We start from the raw sequence: 22,070 nt of genomic DNA on the forward strand, positions 1-22,070 counted from the left end.
TAATTAGACCCTAGTCTTTAGAATTAGAAGTATAACAGATCATCCTACTAACTTGTGGTTTGTGCCATGATTTAGACTTTAGAGATCTGTTAAATGAACATGATAGATTGTATTATGGTCACCATGGTCATGATGGTAAAGTCGAGAGAGAGCTGTTGTGAAGTTGAAACTTTAACTTCATGTTGAGTAAACTTGAGCATTGTTGAGTCAAGTCTTTCTTACAATTATTAAGAGAGCTTGAGATGTAAGTTGTTGTAACCTGTGAATGTGTCATGGTCACAGTCAGTAGGCAGGTCTTAAATATCCCTGATAGAAATGGATAGATCTAACGTTAGACCTATTAATCGGTCTATAAACAAAAGTTGGGCTAAGGTTTTGCAAGCTTGATCATGTTGATGCAGACCAAAACACCCCTTTTATTATTCTGTCATTGCTGCTCTAAATATAGATCGAATGATTTTGGTGTCATTGGAAAAAAAGAAGAATCATTCTTTCAGGTCATGTGTTTGAATTTATTTAAAGATTTTGTAAAGTAGGTGAAACTTTTGATAAAAACTTTTTATTAAAAAACACCCAAGTCCCAAGGTTAAGTTTTTTAAATGACAGCATAACTTAGAAAGTATATGGACCTAGTTCATGAAACGTGGCCATAAGGGTAATCAAATATTACTTAACATCCTGGCTGAGTTTCAATTCACATGACCAAGGTCAAAGGTCATTTAGGGTCAATGAACTTTGACCAAGTAACTTGCGGTATTTGTTGAATTGCCATCAAAACTTTGAAAGGTTATGGATCTAATTCATATAACCTGGAAATACGAGTAATCAAGTATCACTGAACATCTCTTGCGAGTTTCAGGTTACATGTACATGACCAAAGGTCATTTAAGGTCAATGAACTTTGGCCATGTTGGAGGTAATTATTAAATTGCTGTCATAACTTTCAAAGTTTAGGGATATAGTTACTGAAATGTGGACATAGGGATAATCAAGTATCACTGACAAGTCTTAGGTCACATGATCAAGGTCAAATGTTATTTAGGGTCAATGAAAGTAGTATTGTATCATTATATGAATGATGTTTTTTGTGAATAATTATTTCATAGTAGTTTTCAAAGTCAGATCCAGTTGTTTAAGTAGGGGGTGCTGGGCCCTGGGGTTTGTTCAGGCCAAGGATTATGAATGACAATGTCATCACTCGCCAGTTGCAGAAAAAAAATTGACTTGCCAGAAAAAAGTGGTTGGGTGAGTCCATACGTGTCTTACGAGACATTTAGAGAACATTTGACAGTTTTTTTACAAGAAAAACAAAAAATATTCCAGTAACTAAAGGTGATCATCAAGTACTTCCAGAGTGTTAGGAAAACCAAGACTTAACATGACTTGAATTCAAATCCTGTATAACACAGATTAAAAATAGTAATGTGTCGTACGGACGCAGAAAAAGTGGCTTTTTTTTAACCTCAAGTTTGTGCTCTAAAGTCTGTGAGGTAGATATTTTTCATAGAAACTGAACTCAGATTGACATTCAATTACCCAAGAACAAACACATCTATGAAAGAAAACAAAATAAAAGTTCATGAATAAATAAATCAAATTATCATTTTCGAGAACATTGTGGCATACGGGACACTCAAAATGTGTCGTACGGGACATCTCTAAATTGAAGCCAAACTTTCTTACTATATGTCTCTGACTTCTTCAATCACTTTATTTGGCTGATGATAATGATAATCCTATCAAACTAAAGACATTCATTATGTTAGAAACCTCTATTGGCTGAATAATTCTGTCAATATATTATAAACAAAATAATGTGTCGTACGGGACACTTGTGTGTTGAACAGGCACTTGCGTGTTGTACTGGACAGCCTAAATAAAACAATGAACTTTTTATCAATCAGAAGGGGAGCATTGCCCCTAAATTCTTCCTTTTTAATGAAAAGGCTTTTAATAAGTAGTCATTCAGGACAATATTATTAAAGGACAAGTCCACCCCAACAAAAAGTTGATTTGAATAAAAAGTGAAAAATCCAACAAGCATAACACTGAAAATTTCATCAAAATCGGATGTAAATAAGAAAGTTATGACATTTTAAAGTTTTGCTTAATTTCACAAAACAGTTATATGCACATCCTGGTTGGTATGCAAATGAAGAGACTATGACGTCATCCACTCACTATTTCTTTTGTATTTTATTACATGAAATATGAAATATTCTAATTTTCTCCTTATTGTCAAGTGTCAACGATTAATTACTCCCTGAACATGTGGCATTAGCATTGTTTCATACTATATGTTTTAGTCAAGTTGGTCCTTATTGCCAAATCTATAAAAAATGAAATATTGTATAATTCAAACAAAAAACAAAAGAAATAATGAGTGATGGACATCATCGACTGACTCACCTAGTTGTGCCTATCACTGTTTTGTGAAAAATAAGCGAAACTTTAAAATGTCATAACTTTCTTAATTTCCATCTGATTTTGATGAAATTTTCAGCTCTATGCTAGTTTGATTTTTCTCTATTCAAGTCAGCATTTTCCAGGGATGGAGTTGACCTTTAAGTCAGGAGCAATATATTATCATTTTTTTCATGACGGGAAATGTACAATGGTTCACAACATTTTTTTTCTAAAGAAATGCGATTTTACTTTTTCAAACCTTTCTGCATTTCATGAAACCATATGGTTTGTCTTATTTTTTCAGATTTTTATTTGAACAAATAGGTTTGTCTTATTTTCCAGATTATTTTTTACAACTTGAAAAAGGTAATTAAGGAGTTTCAATACTGTACATACAAAAATTAGTGATCATCAAGGGAAGTCCAACTAGATGATTGATTTTTAAATATTTTTTTACATCTTGTAATAATTTCACATTAGCATGCAAGAGGAAGTCATCTTCCAGGCGAGGGTGAATCAATTATAAAGGTTTTCTTTTCATGCTCAGTGACAAAGAAATTAACCTGCTCTGACAAGCGAAAATCACCAGTTTAGCTGAAGGGATTCAAAAAAGAATACGCCTGCATGAAGTCAATTAAAATTGTTAGAATCACCTATTTCATGTTCTATGGAGATCAAAAAAATACTTTTTCAGTTCACTTTATGTCAAATCAATTACTTGAATTAAAATAATCCTACTATTTATAGTTTCTGAATCCAAATCCTGCAATTAAATGCAGTATGTATTGTGTGTCGTACGGGACATGTCCCGTACAACACAGTGTGTGTCGTACGGGACAACTTTTAATAGGGCAATTGTTGAAAAATGGAAGGCAGTAATTAGACCCTTATGGGATAAATCGATCACCCATGGGTCAAAGATAGAGAAACTGATATTGTGAAATTGCATCATCAAAAATAAATTTGTAGGAAAAAATTTTGCATTTTCATGTGTCGTATGGGACATTGCCAAAAATAGGTTTGGAAAAATCAGGGCTGCCCCTATTATGGATCATGAAAATGTTGTAAATATTATGTGGAACCATCAATGATACATTATTTCATTGACCTGCAATATTTTCAATCTTTTCGTGCTTTGCCAATAATCGTTTCAGGCAGTGTTTGTACTTGACTATTCAATCAGCAATATTATTGAAAATTGAAAATTCCAATGTTTCTCAAAAAAAAAACTATATCTGACTTCACTTTTGGTTAAAAATTTTCATAAAATTTAGGTATCATAGTACAATATTACACTACTTATGACGTATGAAAACATGTTAATACTGCCTAGTATGGCTTGGCGGATCCAGGGGGGCCTGGGCCTCCCATATTGGTGGAGCAAAAAAAGAAAAAGGGGGACAGAAAGAAAAAAAAAGAAGAGGAAAAAAAAGGAGGAAGAAGAGTGAATAAAATAAGGTGAGCCTGGGAAGACTTAAAAATTATAATAAAATGTTTTCATGTCATTGTATAAAATTTGTGCTTGCATTGCATGATCGATGAGATACATATTTGGCTCAATAGGCTGATATTGAGCTTGAAATATCAAGTTTGTATGTCAATATCATACAAAATATATTTCAGCTTGGACAATGAGCTTTGATTTTCAAATTGATTTTCAAAAAATGCTCTGTAAAATGTCTGTTCTATTGTCTGAGAATCAACATTTTCAGCTCGCGCTGCAAGCTCGCATGATTCGATTTGTCAAGTACATGTACCTATTCTCTTTGTGTGTGTATTCCATAGAGTCCTTAAAATAGCCCTTTTCAGGTTTGATTGTCAAAACCTAGCACTGCGCGTTTGCATATGATTGGTCAGTAATAATATACTTCTATAGTAATTCTATAACAAACTACTTAAATTCCATTTTCATGACAGTTTATCAAAAATTTTGGCTCGCGATTTGCTCTCGCATATATTTACCAAGTCCAGTTTTCAGGCCTTAATATCAATAAATATAGGCTCTCATATAAGCTGTATTAGATCAATAAATTCTCGTGCTTTGGAAGAGGAATAGAAAGATAGCAGGGCCCGCTGGGAGAACAGTTTTCGGAACTGAAGCGGCTTCCCTGGGTAAATATACCTGTATTATTATTATTATTATTATAAAGATAGTCATCATTTTTCATTATGATGAAAAAATGTCCTTAGAATGTCCCGGTCCTAGGTCAAAATTATATAAAATTATCAGCTCGCGCTCGCATCATTTATTACGTGTGATCTATATCCACAGCTCAATTTTCTCACACAGTGCTTGAATTATATAGTATTTTAAAGGCATGGTCTGGGCTGACAGTAAATAAATAGAGTAATATTCATTCACAGAGCAAAATGCTGAAAATTTCATCAAAATCAGAAAAGAAATAACGAAGTTATTGAATTTTAAAGTTTATCAATATTTTGTTAAGACAGTTATATGCACATTATCATGCCTTGGCGCAGGCTTATTTGAGGTGTACACCCAATAACTTTCTATAGCTTTGAGGTGGGATCACCAAATTCATACCAGAGGTCCATCTCCTGAAGGCACAGGTCAAGTTCGAATATGAGTTGAAATGTGAATAAGGTCAAAGGTCAAATGTCAATGAACTTTCCATGACTGGCACTGTGCTATGTTGTACACATAATAACTTTTCGGAAATACGAACCTTCGGAATAACCGAGCCTTCGGAATAACGAAGCTTCGGAATTACGAATGTATGCGTTGTTTTTAGGTTTAATTTTTTTCCGTTCGCGCTCGCATTGTTTCGTTGTATACATCCTGTTCATGATTACAAAAAGTGCTTAGAATATCCATTTTTTTAGTTAGGAATGTCAAAAATTTTCAGCTCTTGCTTCGTGCTCGCATTATTTGATCGTTGAAATATGTATTCATGGCTAACTGCATACAGTCCTTGACAGGTCCCTTTTTATTTAATCAGGCCAGAACGTATTTCTGCTGGCAGTAGGCCTAATTACAGACTCAGCTTGTTCAGAATCACAAACATGAAACATTGCCCAGAATGTTTAATTTTCAGGACAAAATATATGAAATTTAAAAAAAAATTAGCTTGCGCTATGCGCTCACTCTATTCAAATAGGGCTTATGAGATTTTTACATTTTCATGTTGTTTTATAAGAATAAAGCTAAGTGACTACTAGGAATACCACTTCAAATAAACAAACAAAGTTGACTTTGAGCCGCCGATCGGGGAAAATGTGGTTGAACATTTCCCCCCCCCCCCCCCTATTGGCGAATGCTGGATCCGCTCCTGGTATGGTAAATAACAAACACAGCAGTAGCACCCCCTAAATATCTTGGTGGGGGGGATGCTTTAGCCAGTGTGACCAATTTGTACAGTAAAAAAAGGCACTTTGGGGTCATGCACATCCGTCGATAATGATTCAAACAATTTCAGAGTGCTAAACATTGCATATGGGGCAAAATTTATAAGAAGCTGCAAGCAAAAAGTTTTAAACTTTCAATTAAAAAAACAAATCTTGTGATAAATTTTTTACATGAAATTCAGAAAATGATACCATATTCCACCTCCCCCCCCCCTTTTTTCCGGGGGCATCCCGATAGACCGCGGGTCCGATAGACCGCGGGTCCGTTAGACCGCGGGTCCGATAGACCGCGGGTCCGATAGTCCGCGGGTCCGATAGACCGCGGGTCCGATAGTCCGCAGTGTGTGTAAAATTATGATCAGATATATCAAATGTCATCGAGAGGTCCAAAGGTCAAATGATACAAGGCCATGGGGTTCTATCAGGTGCGGATCCATGGGGGGGGGGGCGAGGAGGAACTGCCTCACCCCCAACCCCCAGCTCAAAGAAAGAGGGGGGAAGAGGGGAAAAGGAAAATAATAAAAAAAGAAAGAGGAAGATGGGAAAAGAAGAGAATAGAAAAGAGAGTAAGAAGGAGAAAGGAAGAGAAGAAAAAAAGAGAAGAAAAAGGGGAAAGGAAAGACAAAGAAAATGGGAGAAGAAAAGGGGAAAGAAGAGAAAAAAGAGAGGAGGGAAAAGGAAGAGAAGAAAAGAAAGGAGAAAGGAAAAGGAGGAAAAAGGAGAAAAAAAAGAGGAAGGAAGAGATGAATATTTAAATAGAGGAAGATGGGAAGAAAGATAAGAAAAAAGAGAGAGGAAGAGGGGAAAAGAAGAGAAGAAAGAGAGAGAGAGAGGAAGGGGGAGGGAGAGAAAAAGAAAAAAAGATTAAAAGAAAAAAAGGGGGAAAGGAAAGAAAAAGAAAAAGGGAGAAGTAAAGGGTGGAAGAGAAAAAAAAGTGGAAGAGGGAAAAGAAAGAAAAGAAAAGAACGGAGTAAGGAAAAGGGGGAAAAGAAGAAGAAAAAAAGAGGAAAGAAGAGAATAATATTTAAAGAGAGAGGAAGATGTGAAAAGAGAAGAAAAAAGGAAAGAGTAAGGGGGAGGAAGAGAAGAAAAACGAAAAAAGAGAGAGGAAAAGAGGGGAAGAAAAGACAGAAAAAAGAGAAGAAAAGGGGGAAAGAAAAGATGGGGGAAAAGGAAAAGAAAATGGGGAAATAAAAGATGGGGGAAAAGGAGAAGAAAAGGGGGAAAGGAAGACAACAAATGAGAGTAGAAAAGGGAAAAATAAAGAGAAGAAAAAGAGAGAGAGAGCAGGAAAAAAAGAGAAGAAGAAAAGGGGAGAGGAAGAGGGGGAAAGAAAGAGAGAGAGAAAGAAAAAAAGAGAAAGGAAGGAAGGGGAATGAGGATAAGAGAAAGAAAAAAAAGAAAGAAAAGGAGATGGGAAACGGGAGAGGGATGTTGACCTGGACGTCGATTTGATGGCGCCAAAATGACGTTCGAACTATGGGGCGCCGAACTGATGTTTGAACTTGGAGGGGGGCGCCAAATTGATGTTCGAACTAGGGGAGCGCTAATTTGAATTTTGACCATAATGCGACAAATACATGTTTCAGAGAGGGGGAGGGAGGGCAAAGTTATATTTCACATGGGGGCGCCAAGTTTATGTTCAACCGAGGGTGCCAAATCGACCTTGAACTTAGGGGGCTTCATGCAAATTCATTTTCGACCGGGGGCGCAACATTGCTCTTATTGCCTGTTTATAGTAAAATATATGTCCTGCCCAAAAAACTTAAATTAAATGCGGCTGAATTAAAATATCCCGTTTTTACGATAACAGACAAAAACAATGTTTTCGAGTTTTAAGTCTGTTTAGCGAGATAGATACCCTGTTGAGGGTCACAAAAAGGGGTTATTATCAAATTCAGCTCGCGCTACGCGCTCGCAATATTTGATTAATGACGTATACATCCTCTGCATCAATCCTAGTGTTAGTAAGTGTAAGTGTTAGTGTTTTTCAAGTCAACATACATAGGCCGATCCAGGGGGCAAAGATTTTGCCCCCCCCCCCATGGTGGCGCAAAAAAGGGGTAAGAAACAGAAAACAAAGAAGAGAAAAAGGACAAGCAATTAGAATAGGAATTATACCTTAGTCCTTCTTAAGTCAGTATATAAAAAAATTGAGCTCGCGCTTCGCGCTGGCAAAAATAAATTGTTTAGTTATATACGCATCCCGACCTTACAGTTTTTTATGCGAACGAGAAGCACAAGCTGAAAATATTTGATATTCTAACCTGACAACTGAAAATGTATTTTTCATTTCATCATTATAAAAGTTTTCAGCTAGCGCTTCGCGGTCGCATTCATTTCTTAATAGATATGCATCGTGTTCATCATAACAACTACTAACATAGGCGGATCCAGGCGGCCCGAGGGCACCCCCCCCCCCTCCCCCTATTGACAGAGCAAATAAATTGGGAAAAACGGGGAAAGAAAAAAGGGGGAAAGAAATGAGAAAAAAAGAAGACGAAACATAAAAGGAGGAAGTAATGTCACTGTATTGAAGTTTCGCTCGCGCATCGCGCTCGCATTGCCTGTTCGATGAGATGCATATCTTGCTCAATATGATGATATGTAGTTTAAAATATCAAGTTTTGATATCAATATACAAAACATAATTCAGCTCGGACATCGATTTTTCATTATATTGTTTTATTTACCAATTTATGTTTTTAAGTGCTCTGGAAAATGTCCGTTTTAAAGTTTGAATCAACATTTACAACATTTTGTGCGCTCGCACTATTTGCCAAGTAGACCTACATATTGTCTTTTTGTATTTCATATAAGATTCTCTAAATATACCTTTTCAGGTGTCTCGATTGTAAAAAAAATAATAAAGGCCTATGAGCTAGCGCTATGCGCTCGCATTTTGATTGGTGAGTTATGTATACCTTTTTATTAATTCTCTAACAATTAAATTTCTTAAATTCCCCCATTAAAAAATTCCGGATCGCGATTTGCGCTCGCATTATTTGCTAAAAATATATCAACCAATGAATCCTATTCATGATTACAAAAATACTTAAAATATCAGGTTTTCAGGCCTCATGCACTGTCAACAAATTTCACACACTCATTAGGCTTAACAGATTAATAAATATGAAATAAAATTTGTATGAATTCCTAATAACTAAATTGTCCCTTTTTCAGAAATAAATATTGACAAGTTTTAGGAAAAGAAATAGAAGATAGTCATCATTCTTATATGATGACAAAATGTCCTTAGGCCTAAAATGTCTCGATCCTAGGTCAAAATAATAATAAAATATCAGCTCGCGCTTCGCGCTCGCATTATTTATATAGTGCTATCAAATTTCCCTATATACACAGTGCTGTAAACAGTGCTTAAATTGACCCTTTTCACATCGGAAATTCAAATATTATTTTCAGCTCGGGCTCTGCGCTCGCATTATTGATTTTTATGATGAAAAATGAAATGTATTCAGATTGCCAGGATTCTGTCTAACTCTAAAACACGCGCACGCATGTTTTTTTGCGCTCGCATTATTATTGTAGGAAGATATCAAAAATTATCCATGCTTTTTCATGATTGACAAACATGAATCGAATGTCCCATTGGGGGATTTGAAATCTCATCTTTTTAGGTTGGAATATCAAAAATATTCAGCTCGCGCTTCGCGCTCGCATTATTTAATCGTTGAAATATGTATCGTCTTAATGGCTAACTGCAAAACATCCTTAACAGGTCCCTTTTCGACCAGGTCAGAACGAATATTTAACATTTCTGCTCGCGCTTCGCGTTCGTGGTAATTATCTAGTTGCATACGCGTCCTGTTCAGGTTCACAAACATTGCCCAAAATGTTCAATTTTCAGGACAAAATACATGAAATTTCATTTTTAGATTACATAGGGCTTAAGAGATTATTACACATTTATGTTGCTTATAAAGTAAAGCTAGGAAATGACTGTTAGGACATGGGCGTTTTGCCCACCCCCCCCCCCAAAAAAAAAGAGAGAATCAAGACTAAGAAAAAATAGAGAGAAAAGGAAAGGGATTAGGATGAAATATAATATTATTTTCCAAATATTATGTCAAAATCTATCACAACCTTGTACTTTTGTAATAAAAATGTCATAATATTTGCTTGCTCGCTTCGCTCACTGGCAACTTCTTATCAATTTTATGCGATACACCATATCGAGCCCCCTCGAAATTGTTGGCTCATTACGGCACTGGGACAACCCCTTCAAAGAAACAAACAAAAAATCAACTTTGAGCGGCCGATCGGGGAAAATATGGGTGAAAAAATGACCCCTCCCCCTATTGGCGGAAGCTGGGTCCGCCCCTGACTTAGGCTTTCAGGATATAATACTTGAAAAATCTATTTAAAAAAAAATCAGATCGCGCTTCGCGTTCTCATTATTTATTTAGGCCTTGTGAGATACCTCAATGTGTTTTTAAGAATGAAATCTCAGATTGTCTTTAACGTCTACCCCCTCCCACTTCATTTATTTTTTTTAACTTGGTGCCGTCGCCACCCCCCCCCCCCGTGCATCCATGCTGAATAAATACGCCGCTGATTAGGAGAATTAGTCGATTGCTTCGAGATTGCATTATTCCCAAGAGGTTATCGTTAATATTATTGAAGGGTATTCTAAAACAACAGTACATAAACAGCTCCCGTTCACACAATATTCGAGTAGGGCCTACTCTGGTTAGAAGTTAAACCAAATTGAACCCCCCCCAAAAAAAAAAAAAAATAATAATAATAATAAAAAAAAATCGCTCGTGCTTCGCGCTCCCATTTATATTACATTTCATGGATTTTTTTTTTAAAGAACAGATGAAAAAGTGGTCTTTGTTTTTTTTTTAATGTGATTATAAGATAATTCAAAATCCATTTAAGGCACTTAAGTTAGCCTGGCCGGGAGGGAGTGGGCGCCATTTTTCGAAAAGTACACATGGGCGCCAAAAATCAGGTCAAATCCCCCCCTCCCTCCCACGAAATCCTGGATCCGCGCCTGGGTTCTATAACAATAACCCAATTAGGGCAATCACCCCCTGACAACTACTTCAAGGAAAATATTATCCCCATATTTTTACCGCCGGGGACTGTTACCCCCCTCCCCCGGAAATTTACCCTCCAGACAATTACCCCGGATAATTACCCCTAGTACGGAGCCTTATAAATGCCATCAACGTGACGACATGGCGTGGTACTTTATCTTGCCATGTCTTTAAATTAATCATTATCGGCGGAAGAAATTTTTTTTAGGGGGGTCCACCTGAAATTTTGGGATGGACACAGGTAAAAAATTTAACAAGCAAATAAACCATAATTTATAGGAGGGATCACCAAAATTTTTTGAAAAGAAAAAATAGGTTATCAACTAAAATTAGGGGGGGGGGAACAAAAAGATTTTAGTGGGGGTCCACCTCAATTTAGGGGGGGGGGGGCGTAGAAAACAAATTGACAACCAAACAAAGGTTCTCAACTAAAAATCTAGGGGGGACCGTCCCCCACCTCAAATTTAGGGGGAAAGATCCCCCCCCCCCCGCTTCCACCGCCTAAGTAATTAATACGCTTATTATTTCGACATAGCGATATATTCTATCTTGTCAAATCGATATGTCCACATGGCGAGATATGAGGTGTACAAGTCCCGATATATCGCCATGTTGACATGTAACTTATTTAAGTCGACTTGGCAAGATAAAATATCTCGCCATGTTGACATATAACTTTTTATAAGTGGACTGACTTGGCAGGATAACGTATCGCGCCATGCGGACATAATAAGCTTATTTAGTCGACAAGGCAAGGTAAAGTATCTCGCCATGTCGTCAAGTCGATGGCATTTTAGAGGCTCCGTATGGCGTCTAGAGGGTTAATTTCCGGGGGGGGGGGTAACAATCCCTGACGATAAAAATATGGGGATAATATTTTCCTTGAAGTAGATGTCAGGGGGCGATCGTCCGTTGGGTCATCGTTATAGAACCCCATGGACTCGTATCATTGGCCTTTTGACCTCTTGATGACATTGGATCTCACTATATCCTGATCATAATTTTACACACACCGCGGACTATCGGACCCGCGGAGTATCGGACCCGCGGACTATCGGACCCGCGGTCTATCGGACCCGCGGTCTATCGGACCCGCGGACTATCGGACCCGCGGTCTATCGGACCCGCGGTCTATCGGGCTGTAACCTTTTTTCCTTACAATGCATATGGGCATTTTCACCATAGATGGACACAGAGGCGAAAAAATCAAGTTGATATTTATGTCAAATGCTTTATGTTTTTTAATAAAACAAGACCTGAAGTTTGTGAGACAAAATTTTTTTCCGACTCTGGCAGCCATTTTTTATTTCAAAATGGCTGCCAAAGTATGGATACAAATTAGAGTTGAAAATAGTATATTGATACATATTTTGTTTTGACAGATTTTTAAAGAACAGGTTTGATCATGATGTTTTCGCCTGTGATTTAGCTTGCTATTATAACACTTTTTAAAATCCCACAGAAAGAAACACCAGTAATTCATTCATCTGATAAAAAAACATTGATGAAGTATGTGATATGGTATGTAATGTCAGTTACCGAAAACATGAACTTTTTTTTCTCATTTCCTGGAAAAGAGGATATATTATATGAATTATGAAACTTGGTAGATTTCCTCTCTAGGTAACACCCCTCCCTTCTACACCAAAATTAAAGATTACCAATTAACAATGAAGCCATAGGGTACCATTAAATATATGTAATGTCAGTTACCAAGTGGAAAATGTAATGTCAGTTACCGAAATGTAATGTCAGTTACCATGATAAAACGTTGGTTACCAATATTGAAATGCAAATATGTGGTCAATTTTATGGTAAAGAAATATTGTATACTTGTTATTTAAGTCTTTCACTTTAAAAGTCACACCAGAAGGAGCTTGCTATTGACTTTTAAAAGGTATAGTTCACAAGGAATACTATATGAAATTATGAAGGAAGTTGCATTCCCATCGTGCAAAAAAAAATTACTATGAAATTGTTTTGTACATGCACTTACCAAGTACCTAATTGTTTGTATCAGACAATTTTTTGTTTGGTTTTCGGGGGGGGGGGGGGGGGGTAGGGGGTACTTTTCCCAACCTATTGCCTAAATCTGCAACGTTTTTTAAGCTTAACATTGTGATGAAGGGGATTTCCAGGGTCCTTTTTTTTAGTTTCTAGGATTATTTTGAGCATTGCCTCGCTAAAAGTAAATTTCTGGTTTTTATACCTGGTAGTAGTGTGGATGTGTGATACAATTTTGTTTTTGGTTTACAAGTATAGATGAAAAGTGAAATTTGACAGTTCTGATCAATGTTGCATGGATCTACTAAAACTGTGTTTTTTTTTTCTAATTTCCATTAGTTCAGTTTCAGTTTAGAAGCTGGAGTTAATTTTTTGTTGACAGCTTATAAAAGAAATTAGCAAAGAAAATGATTAAACAAATTATGAAGAGAATTGAAATCCGACAGATATGAACAAGCATTGCTTGCACTGACCAGAATAGAAATCAATAAAACTACATGGCTGCATGAGATTCGGGGGAGGGGTACGTGTAGCCTAGGGGAGGAGACTCTTATTCATTTTGCCTTTTTTGAGGGGAGGGGGAAAAAGTCGATATGAAACTGATAATAATAATAATAATAATAATACAGGTATATTTACCCAGGGAAGCCGCTTCAGTTCCGAAAACTGTTCTCCCAGCGGGCCCTGCTATTATTATTACCCCGGCTTTAGCTGGGCTGCCTAGGCACTCAAAGCATTCAAGGAATTTCTTCCTACCGGGTACCCATTCATCTCACCTGGGTTGAGTACAGCACAGTGTGGATAAATTTCTTGCTGAAGGAAATTACGCCATGGCTGGGATTCGAACCGACGACCCTCTGTTTCAAAGTCCGAAGACTAATCCACTGGGCCACAACGCTCCACAACTGATGAATATATTATGGGTGTATAGTCAGAAAAATCCATGTGTACAGTCAATGCAATATTAGATTACTATAGGAAAACATGTAGCTGCTATGACCCCCCCCCCCCCCCGAGTAAGTAAAACATAAATTTCTTATCTTTTGATAATTAAAAATGTGAAGTATTATGAAACTTTTATGATTTTAAAAAGCCTTACATATAAGTACCAAGAAAATTATGCCTTTGAAAATCATATAGCACTGGTAAATGTTAATGTGTATTGTCAGTTACCAACAAGTAATGATAAAAATGTTCAAATCAAAGAAAGGAATTAAGAAAAAGAAAAAGTTTTTTCATTGAAATGTTCCTAGAAACTCTGGTATACTTTCACATCAAGCTCACTTTAATGTGAAGCCCTGCACAGAAGATACAATGCAATGATTCCACACATTTGACTTCCATGTGTTATCTCTACATGGCAAATTAAGTGTAATGTCAGTTACCGTAATGTCAGTTACCAGCATGGTTGTGGAAAAATTATCATAGCCCCCAAAAGACAAAAACGAATTGTTAAATATTTTGACACATCTTAACCTAGTAATGGAGGTATATTTACATATTCAAATTATTACTCTATCTACTCAGGGACATGAGATATTTCAATTTTAATGAACACCCTGAAATTGCATGTCCTTTTGCGTAATGTCAGTTACCGACACATTTTTTCTTGCTGATGCGTAAAAAAAAGTGGTTACATAGGAAAACTTAGTATCAGAGTATACAGCAAGGTTCACTTTATCAACTCTATCAAAAGCAAACTCCCATCATTTGTTGTTTTAGAGATACACACAATGAAAGGTGTGAAAACATTGTGCCGTGTAATGTCAGTTACCGTGAAAATGCCCATATGAGGAAAAAAGTAGTGAGCAGTATTTTAAAAATCTCAAATATGGTAAGACCCACAGAGTAGATGCATAAATGTACAGTGCATTTTGTCTGTGTGGGAGTGAAACATGGATTAACGGAACACAGAAAATTTTGGTCTAGCTTTTTCTGTGGTGGACTTGACCTTTAATTGATACATTGAAATTTCTTTAAAAATAATTGTATTTCTTTGTTTCATTTCTAGTTCACTTGGAAACTGAAGGCACCAAAGGGTCCAATGAGTATAGAGATTCTACCCTGCTAGAAAGGGCAATTCATGAATCTGTGTACGGTAGTCGGTCTACTTTTTGGTTAGAGAAGGAAAGCCAAAGTAAATTCTGCATATGAGGAAGGACTTGAGTATTCAGATGCCAAGATGGATGAGAATGACACTGATGAGAAATCTTTACATGGAGGTATTGTATTGACCTGCATTGATGAGGATAGTTTGATTTTCATTAAATCTGAGATTGAAGACAGTGAAACAGAAGACAAGGGAACATTTGATGGCAAGTCTACAGCTCCCATTGTGACAGATGAAACTTCTCAAGATAATGATGAGAAGGGGCCTGGGGACCATGGAAGTAGTTCTTTGAGTTTTGATCTTTCAAGCGAAGAAGGTGAAGTATGTTTCTGTTGAGTGGAACTGTTATGTGAGGATTTGAAGGTCATTCCAACCCATAAAAGTTAAATGAGAAGAAGTATATATGGCAAAATGCTGATACAGTCGGCAAAATCGGAGGTAAAATGAAAAATGTGACGTTTTGAAGTTTTGCTTACTTAAAAAAAAAATGGTTTATGCACTTTTGAGCTGTTATGCAAGTGAGGGAACCAATGAAGCCATCCACCCACAATTTCTTTTGTATTTTGTTAAATGAAATATTGTAAGTTTTCATCATTATGTGAATCAAGTTTTGACTCCTCCCTGAACTCAGATTCAATGAAGAGTTCCTTGTCAATTAGAAAAAGTCTATGAATAATATAACAAAATCCAATTTGTGACATTATAACCTCCCTCATTTTAATTGTATAATAATAGTGCATAAAACATGTTTGTGAAAATAAGTGAAATTTCTAAACTTACTTATTTTCATCCAATTTTGATGAAATTTGTATTATTATGCTCGTTAGATTTTCTAAATTCAACCTTCTTCTTTTTTAGCCTTGGAGATAAGACCTGACCTATAGGATTAAAGGGGATGTAGTTCACTTAGTAGAGTAGCTGTTACTGCAGGTTTTAAACATATACTGTAGGGCAGCAACACACGGCAGGGTTGCTTTTAGGAAGGTCCACCCTGCTCAGATTTTGTGACCACTTAAGCTCCGCCCCTCACTCAGCGCACTTTCTAGTAGATTGTAGTGTTGATTTTATTTTATTTTGTTAAATTTTACTATTTTTTATGGATAATGAGAACTCTAGACTAAGAAAGAATGTTGGATATTATTTTTTAGGAATGTTAGGCCTACTGTATTTTATGTAAAAAGTAAGACAAAGGGTCATCATGATTCTTGTAGTTTGCACATCAATAAAAATACATAGTCTGATGACATTGCATTACCGTTTTTCTGCTGAATTTTGCTGCCCATACCAAAAATACACCAGCCAACACCAAAGCCAATACGTTGATCTTCTGGCATGACTGCGCCGAAACTTCCCGGGAGGGACACATTGGTGCGCGTACTGTGCAAAGGCAGAGCTGGCCGCACTAGAATGACTGGCAGGATACATGTATCTCAATGCAACTCGACATAGTCATGACAGACATGGACTTGAACGATATGGATTTGATCTGTCATTGATGTGGAACTAAGGCACTTGACCAATGATAAATGTTCATGGATAGAAACCTAATTTTCACTTTCAGTGTAGATTGGAGTCTGAAAATATAGAATGATTATGTGATATCCACAAATCCGACCCAACTTTTTTGCAATCCATCAGGCAGAGATCGAATACAGCCACTAGCCAGTTGCAAGCCCAAGCCCAGATAAGGTCCTAGTCTAACGTTAGACCTAATAGCCTGACCAAAATTATCTGGTCCAGTATCGAGCCATGTATGTTTTGACGGGCCTTGACTTGTCAACTACCAAGTGGCGAAGGTGTACATGTCACAGGCACAGCTACTATTACTATTCTATAATTTTATGCAAATTTGTGTAAGCATGCATGCAGATACCAGCCAATCGTATCCTTTCTCCGCACCGACCAGCTGGCCAGGGCGCCGGCGCAGTCAGCCATGGCGCTATACCCAAGCGGTGGCGCTGCCTCTGGACTGTGAAGGCCTGCGCATTAAAGTGGCGCAGCGAAATTTAGATGAAGCATTTATCAACCTCACGTATATTTGTTATCATACTGACTTGCGAAAGTCATAAAATAGTTATCACCTACACATAATATTTAACAAAAAATACAGGAATAGATATTGCATATTTTTAAGCATGATGTTTGATATAAAAAAAACTTTCAAGTAAAAATGTTGAAAATGAGGAAATGAAAAAAAATCAACTCTACAATCTACTTAAAAAGTGTGCTGAGTGAGGGGCGGAGCTTATAGCAGTCACAAAATGAGCTTTGCTAAAACAATCCTGGTTACTGAATATTTAAAAAAATAAGATAATCATTCAGTAATATTTTTAATTTCAAAATTATGTACATCATTATTCAGTTGTTTGTATTTTTTTGTGTTTCTTTTATTTGAATCTAGTCTTGTCACATTCTGTTAGTTTACCTCTATTTTGCTATTAATCTCTGAGTGTATTGTATCGGTTCATGGTTTCGTTGGCATTGTCTACCAAATTGTGCATGCACTTCAATCGTATGTGCGTATCGAGTGGACCTTCCTAAAAGTACTGCAAAGTGTTGCTGCCCTCTACGTTTGTTGTGATAATAACCCCAATAAAACAAAAAATAAAGACAAGAGATGGTGCTAAATGTAATTAATATCCCCAAAACCTCAATTTAAATTTTAATTGAAATTTAATATTGAAAAGGAATTTAATGACCACCACACTTCGGTAACATTGAATGTTAGATGGCACTTGAGTATAATTCATATTGTTGAACATTTACAGGTTAGACTGACCTGAATGCTGTTGTCACTGATGCCCAAACTTATATAATAGAGCACCCTCTGTGAAGGAGACTGCAGTAAGTGCTGTAACTTAATTGGGAAATAGACCTTATAATGATTTAGTTTCCATCCCTCATAATATTCAAATTGTACATTTTCACAGTACTTTATTGAATAATTTAATATTGACTTCATGTTTACATTTGATTTTTTCCACAATAAATAACTTAACGTATATTTCCTTGTCGCACTTACAGAAACTGGTCCCCAGCAGCATGAGGATAGACGATGCTTCGATGGAGGGAGAGTGAAAAGTGGAGAGGATGTTTTGACTGGGCCATGTGATTGTAAGAGGGCAGACTGTTCAGGGTCAATGCGTTCATGCACTGAGAATCATGAAACAACTACATGTACTTCCAAATGTTCCAATGATAAAACAACTCTTAAATGTTTAGTGTGTGCTCTCTCATTTTCTGAAGAGTCTCAACTGAGGGAACACTTCCAACGATGTCATTTTATCGTCATAGAGTCTGAAGACATGACTCATTGTTCACATTGTAAAAAGTCATTTCGATGTAATTCTGACTTTGTGAAGCATAAGGCGAAATGCTCTTTGGGAAATCAGTTTGGATTGAGTTTTTGTACAAAACTTGATTCAGACGACAGCAGATTTAATGAAGGAACACTTCAAAATGGTGATAAAGACTTCTCTCAGAAACTTTTTAACCGCTCTCATCGTGGCGAAAGCTTTCCATCCAAGTGTGATCTCGCTAATCATAATGTAAATCATTATGGTAAATCTTATAAATGTGACATATCTTCACAAGAAAAAAATGAACATGAAAGATCACATGAAGAGCAAAGACCATTCGAATGTCAGTGTTGTAAAAAGAGATTCAAGCTGAAACACCATCTCCAAGGCCACATTAGAATTCACACAAAGGAGAAACACTATGAATGTCCATATTGTAACAAGAAATTTTCCTGGAAGAAAGAATGCGATATGCATGTAATTGAACACCCTGGGGTCAATTTTCCAGAATGTTCTCTGTGTAAAAAGAAATTTGCATCTTTGGACATGAAGCATAGACATATGAAAAGGTATCATGGCATTGTTGACTTGGAATGTACAAAAGAAAAGTATCACGAATGTCAGTATTGTAAAAAGAGATTCAAGCTGAAACACCATCTCCAAGGCCACATTAGAATTCATACAAAGGATAAACCCTTCCAATGTAAACATTGTGGCAAGGAATTTAGTCATCAATCAACATTACGTGAACATGTAGGTAAGACTCAACCAGAATGTTTTAAATGCAAAGAGAAATTTGCATGTAAGACGATGAGGCGCAAACACATGAAAAACTGTGTTTTAGACTATCTCCAACATAAGGACAAAGACTTCTCTCAGAAACCTTTCAACTGCTCTCATCGTGGTGTAAGCTTTCCATCCAAGTGTGATCTCGCTAATCATAATGTAAATCATTATGGTAAATCTTATAAATGTGACATATCTTCACAAGAAAAAAATGAACATGAAAGATCACATGAGGAGCAAAGGCCATTTGAATGTCAGTATTGTAAAAAGAGATTCAAACTGAAACACCATCTCCAAGACCACATTAGAATTCATACAAAGGAGAAACACTATGAATGTCCATATTGTAACAAGAAATTTTCCTGGAAGAAAGAATGCGATATGCATGTAATCGAACACCCTGGGGTCAATTTTCCAGAATGTTCTCTGTGTAAAAAGAAATTTGCATCTTTGGACATGAAGCATAGACATATGAAAAGGTATCATGGAATTGTTGACTTGGAATGTACAAAAGAAAAGTATCATGAATGTCAGTATTGTGATAAAAAATTTGGGCTAAAAGGTACTCTGAAGAAACACATTAGAATTCATACAAAGGATAAACCTTTCCAATGTAAACATTGTGGCAAGGAATTTAGTCATCAATCAACATTAAGTGAACATGTAGGTAAGACTCAACCAGAATGTCCTAAATGCAAAGAGAAATTTGCATGTATGACGATGAGGCGCAAACACGTGAAAAACTGTGTTTTAGACTATCTCCAAGCTGAAGACAAAGAATTCTCTCAGAAACCTTTCAACTGCTCTCATTGTGGCGAAAGCTTTACATACGAGTGTGATCTTGCTAATCATAACATAAAGCATAATGAAAAAAAATCATATGATTGCTACTATTGTGACAAATCTTTCCCATCTTCACACGAAAGAAATGAGCATGAAAGATCACATGAGGAGCAAAGACCATTTGAATGTCAGTATTGTAAAAAGAGATTCAAACTGAAACACCATCTCCAAGGCCACATTAGAATTCACACAAAGGAGAAACACTATGAATGTCCATATTGTAACAAGAAATTTTCCTGGAAGAAAGAATGCGATATGCATGTAATCGAACACCCTGGGGTCAATTTTCCAGAATGTTCTCTGTGTAAAAAGAAATTTGCATCTTTGGACATGAAGCATAGACATATGAAAAGGTATCATGGAATTGTTGACTTGGAATGTACAAAAGAAAAGTATCACGAATGTCAGTATTGTGATAAAAAATTTGGCTTAAAAGGTACTCTGAAGAAACACATTAGAATTCATACAAAGGATAAACCTTTCCAATGTAAACATTGTGGCAAGGAATTTAGTCATCAATCAACATTAAGTGTACATGTAGGTAAGACTCAACTAGAATGTCCTAAATGCAAACAGAAATTTGCATGTAAGATGATGAGGCGCATACACATGACAAACTGTGTTTTAGACAATCTCCAACATGAAGACAAAGACTTCTCTCAGAAACCTTTCAACTGCTCTCATCGTGGCGAAAGCTTTCCATCCAAGTGTGATCTCGCTAATCATAATGTAAATCATTATGGTAAATCTTATAAATGTGACACATCTTCACAAGAAAAAAATGAACATGAAAAATCACATGAGGAGCAAAGGCCATTTGAATGCCAGTATTGTAAAAAGAGATTCAAACTGAAACACCATCTCCAAGACCACATTAGAATTCACACAAAGGAGAAACACTATGAATGTCCATATTGTAACAAGAAATTTTCCTGGAAGAAAGAATGCGATATGCATGTAATTGAACACCCTGGGGTCAATTTTCCAGAATGTTCTCTGTGTAAAAAGAAATTTGCATCTTTGGACATGAAGCATAGACATATGAAAAGGTATCATGGAATTGTTGACTTGGAATGTACAAAAGAAAAGTATCATGAATGTCAGTATTGTGATAAAAAATTTGGCCTAAAAGGTACTCTGAAGAAACACATGAGAATTCATACAAAGGATAAACCCTTCCAATGTAAACATTGTGGCAAGGAATTTAGTCGTCAATCAACATTAAGTGAACATGTAGGTAAGACTCAACCAGAATGTCCTAAATGCAAAGAGAAATTTGCATGTATGACGATGAGGCGCAAACACGTGAAAAACTGTGTTTTAGACTATCTCCAAGCTGAAGACAAAGACTTCTCTCAGAAACCTTTCAACTGCTCTCATTGTGGCGAAAGGTTTACATACGAGTGTGATCTTGCTAATCATAACATAAAGCATAATGCAGGAAAATCATATGATTGCTATTATTGTGACAAATCTTTCCCATCTTCACAAGAGAGAAATGAACATGAAAGATCACATGAGGAGCAAAGGCCATTTGAATGCCAGTATTGTAAAAAGAGATTCAAGCTGATGCACCATCTCCAAGACCATATTAGAATTCACACAAAGGAAAAACCCTATGAATGTCCATATTGTAACAAGAAATTTTCCTGGAAGAAAGAATGCGATATGCATGTAATCGAACACCCTGGGGTCAATTTTCCAGAATGTTCTCTGTGTAAAAAGAAATTTGCATCTTTGGACATGAAGCATAGACATATGAAAAGGTATCATGGAATTGCTGACTGTACAAAAGATAAAAAAAGTCATTTATGTCAGTATTGTGGTAGAATATTCAGCCTTAAAAGTACGCTAGAGGACCACATTATAATTCATACAAAGGAAAAACAATTTAAATGTGGACATTGTGGCAAGGAATTTAGCCATCAATTAACATTTAGTGAACATGTAGGTAAGACTCAACCAGAATGTTCTAAAAGCAAAGAGAAATTTCCATGTCTACCAATGAAGTGTAAACACATGAAAAACTGTGACGTAGACAATATCCAAGATGGCAACAAAGAATTCTCTCAGAAACCTGTCAACTGTTCTCATTGTGGTGAAAGCTTTACATCTGAGTGTGATCTTGCCAATCATAACATCAATCATCAGTCATATGGATGTTCTAATTGTGATAAATCTTTTCCATCTTCA

General features: G+C 36.4%; 1 long non-coding RNA gene across 1 annotated transcript; it reads left to right on the plus strand.

Annotated features, from left to right (window-relative positions):
• The first annotated feature begins 14,849 nt into the window (after positions 1-14,849).
• LOC135154052 (uncharacterized) lies at positions 14,850-21,714 on the plus strand. The gene is made up of 2 exons (XR_010293486.1): positions 14,850-15,265; positions 17,974-21,714. It is a non-coding gene; the product is annotated as an uncharacterized LOC135154052 (long non-coding RNA).
• Positions 21,715-22,070: the final 356 nt, after the last annotated feature.

This window comes from Lytechinus pictus, chromosome 1, assembly GCF_037042905.1.
Source record: "Lytechinus pictus isolate F3 Inbred chromosome 1, Lp3.0, whole genome shotgun sequence".
NCBI lineage: Eukaryota > Metazoa > Echinodermata > Echinoidea > Temnopleuroida > Toxopneustidae > Lytechinus > Lytechinus pictus.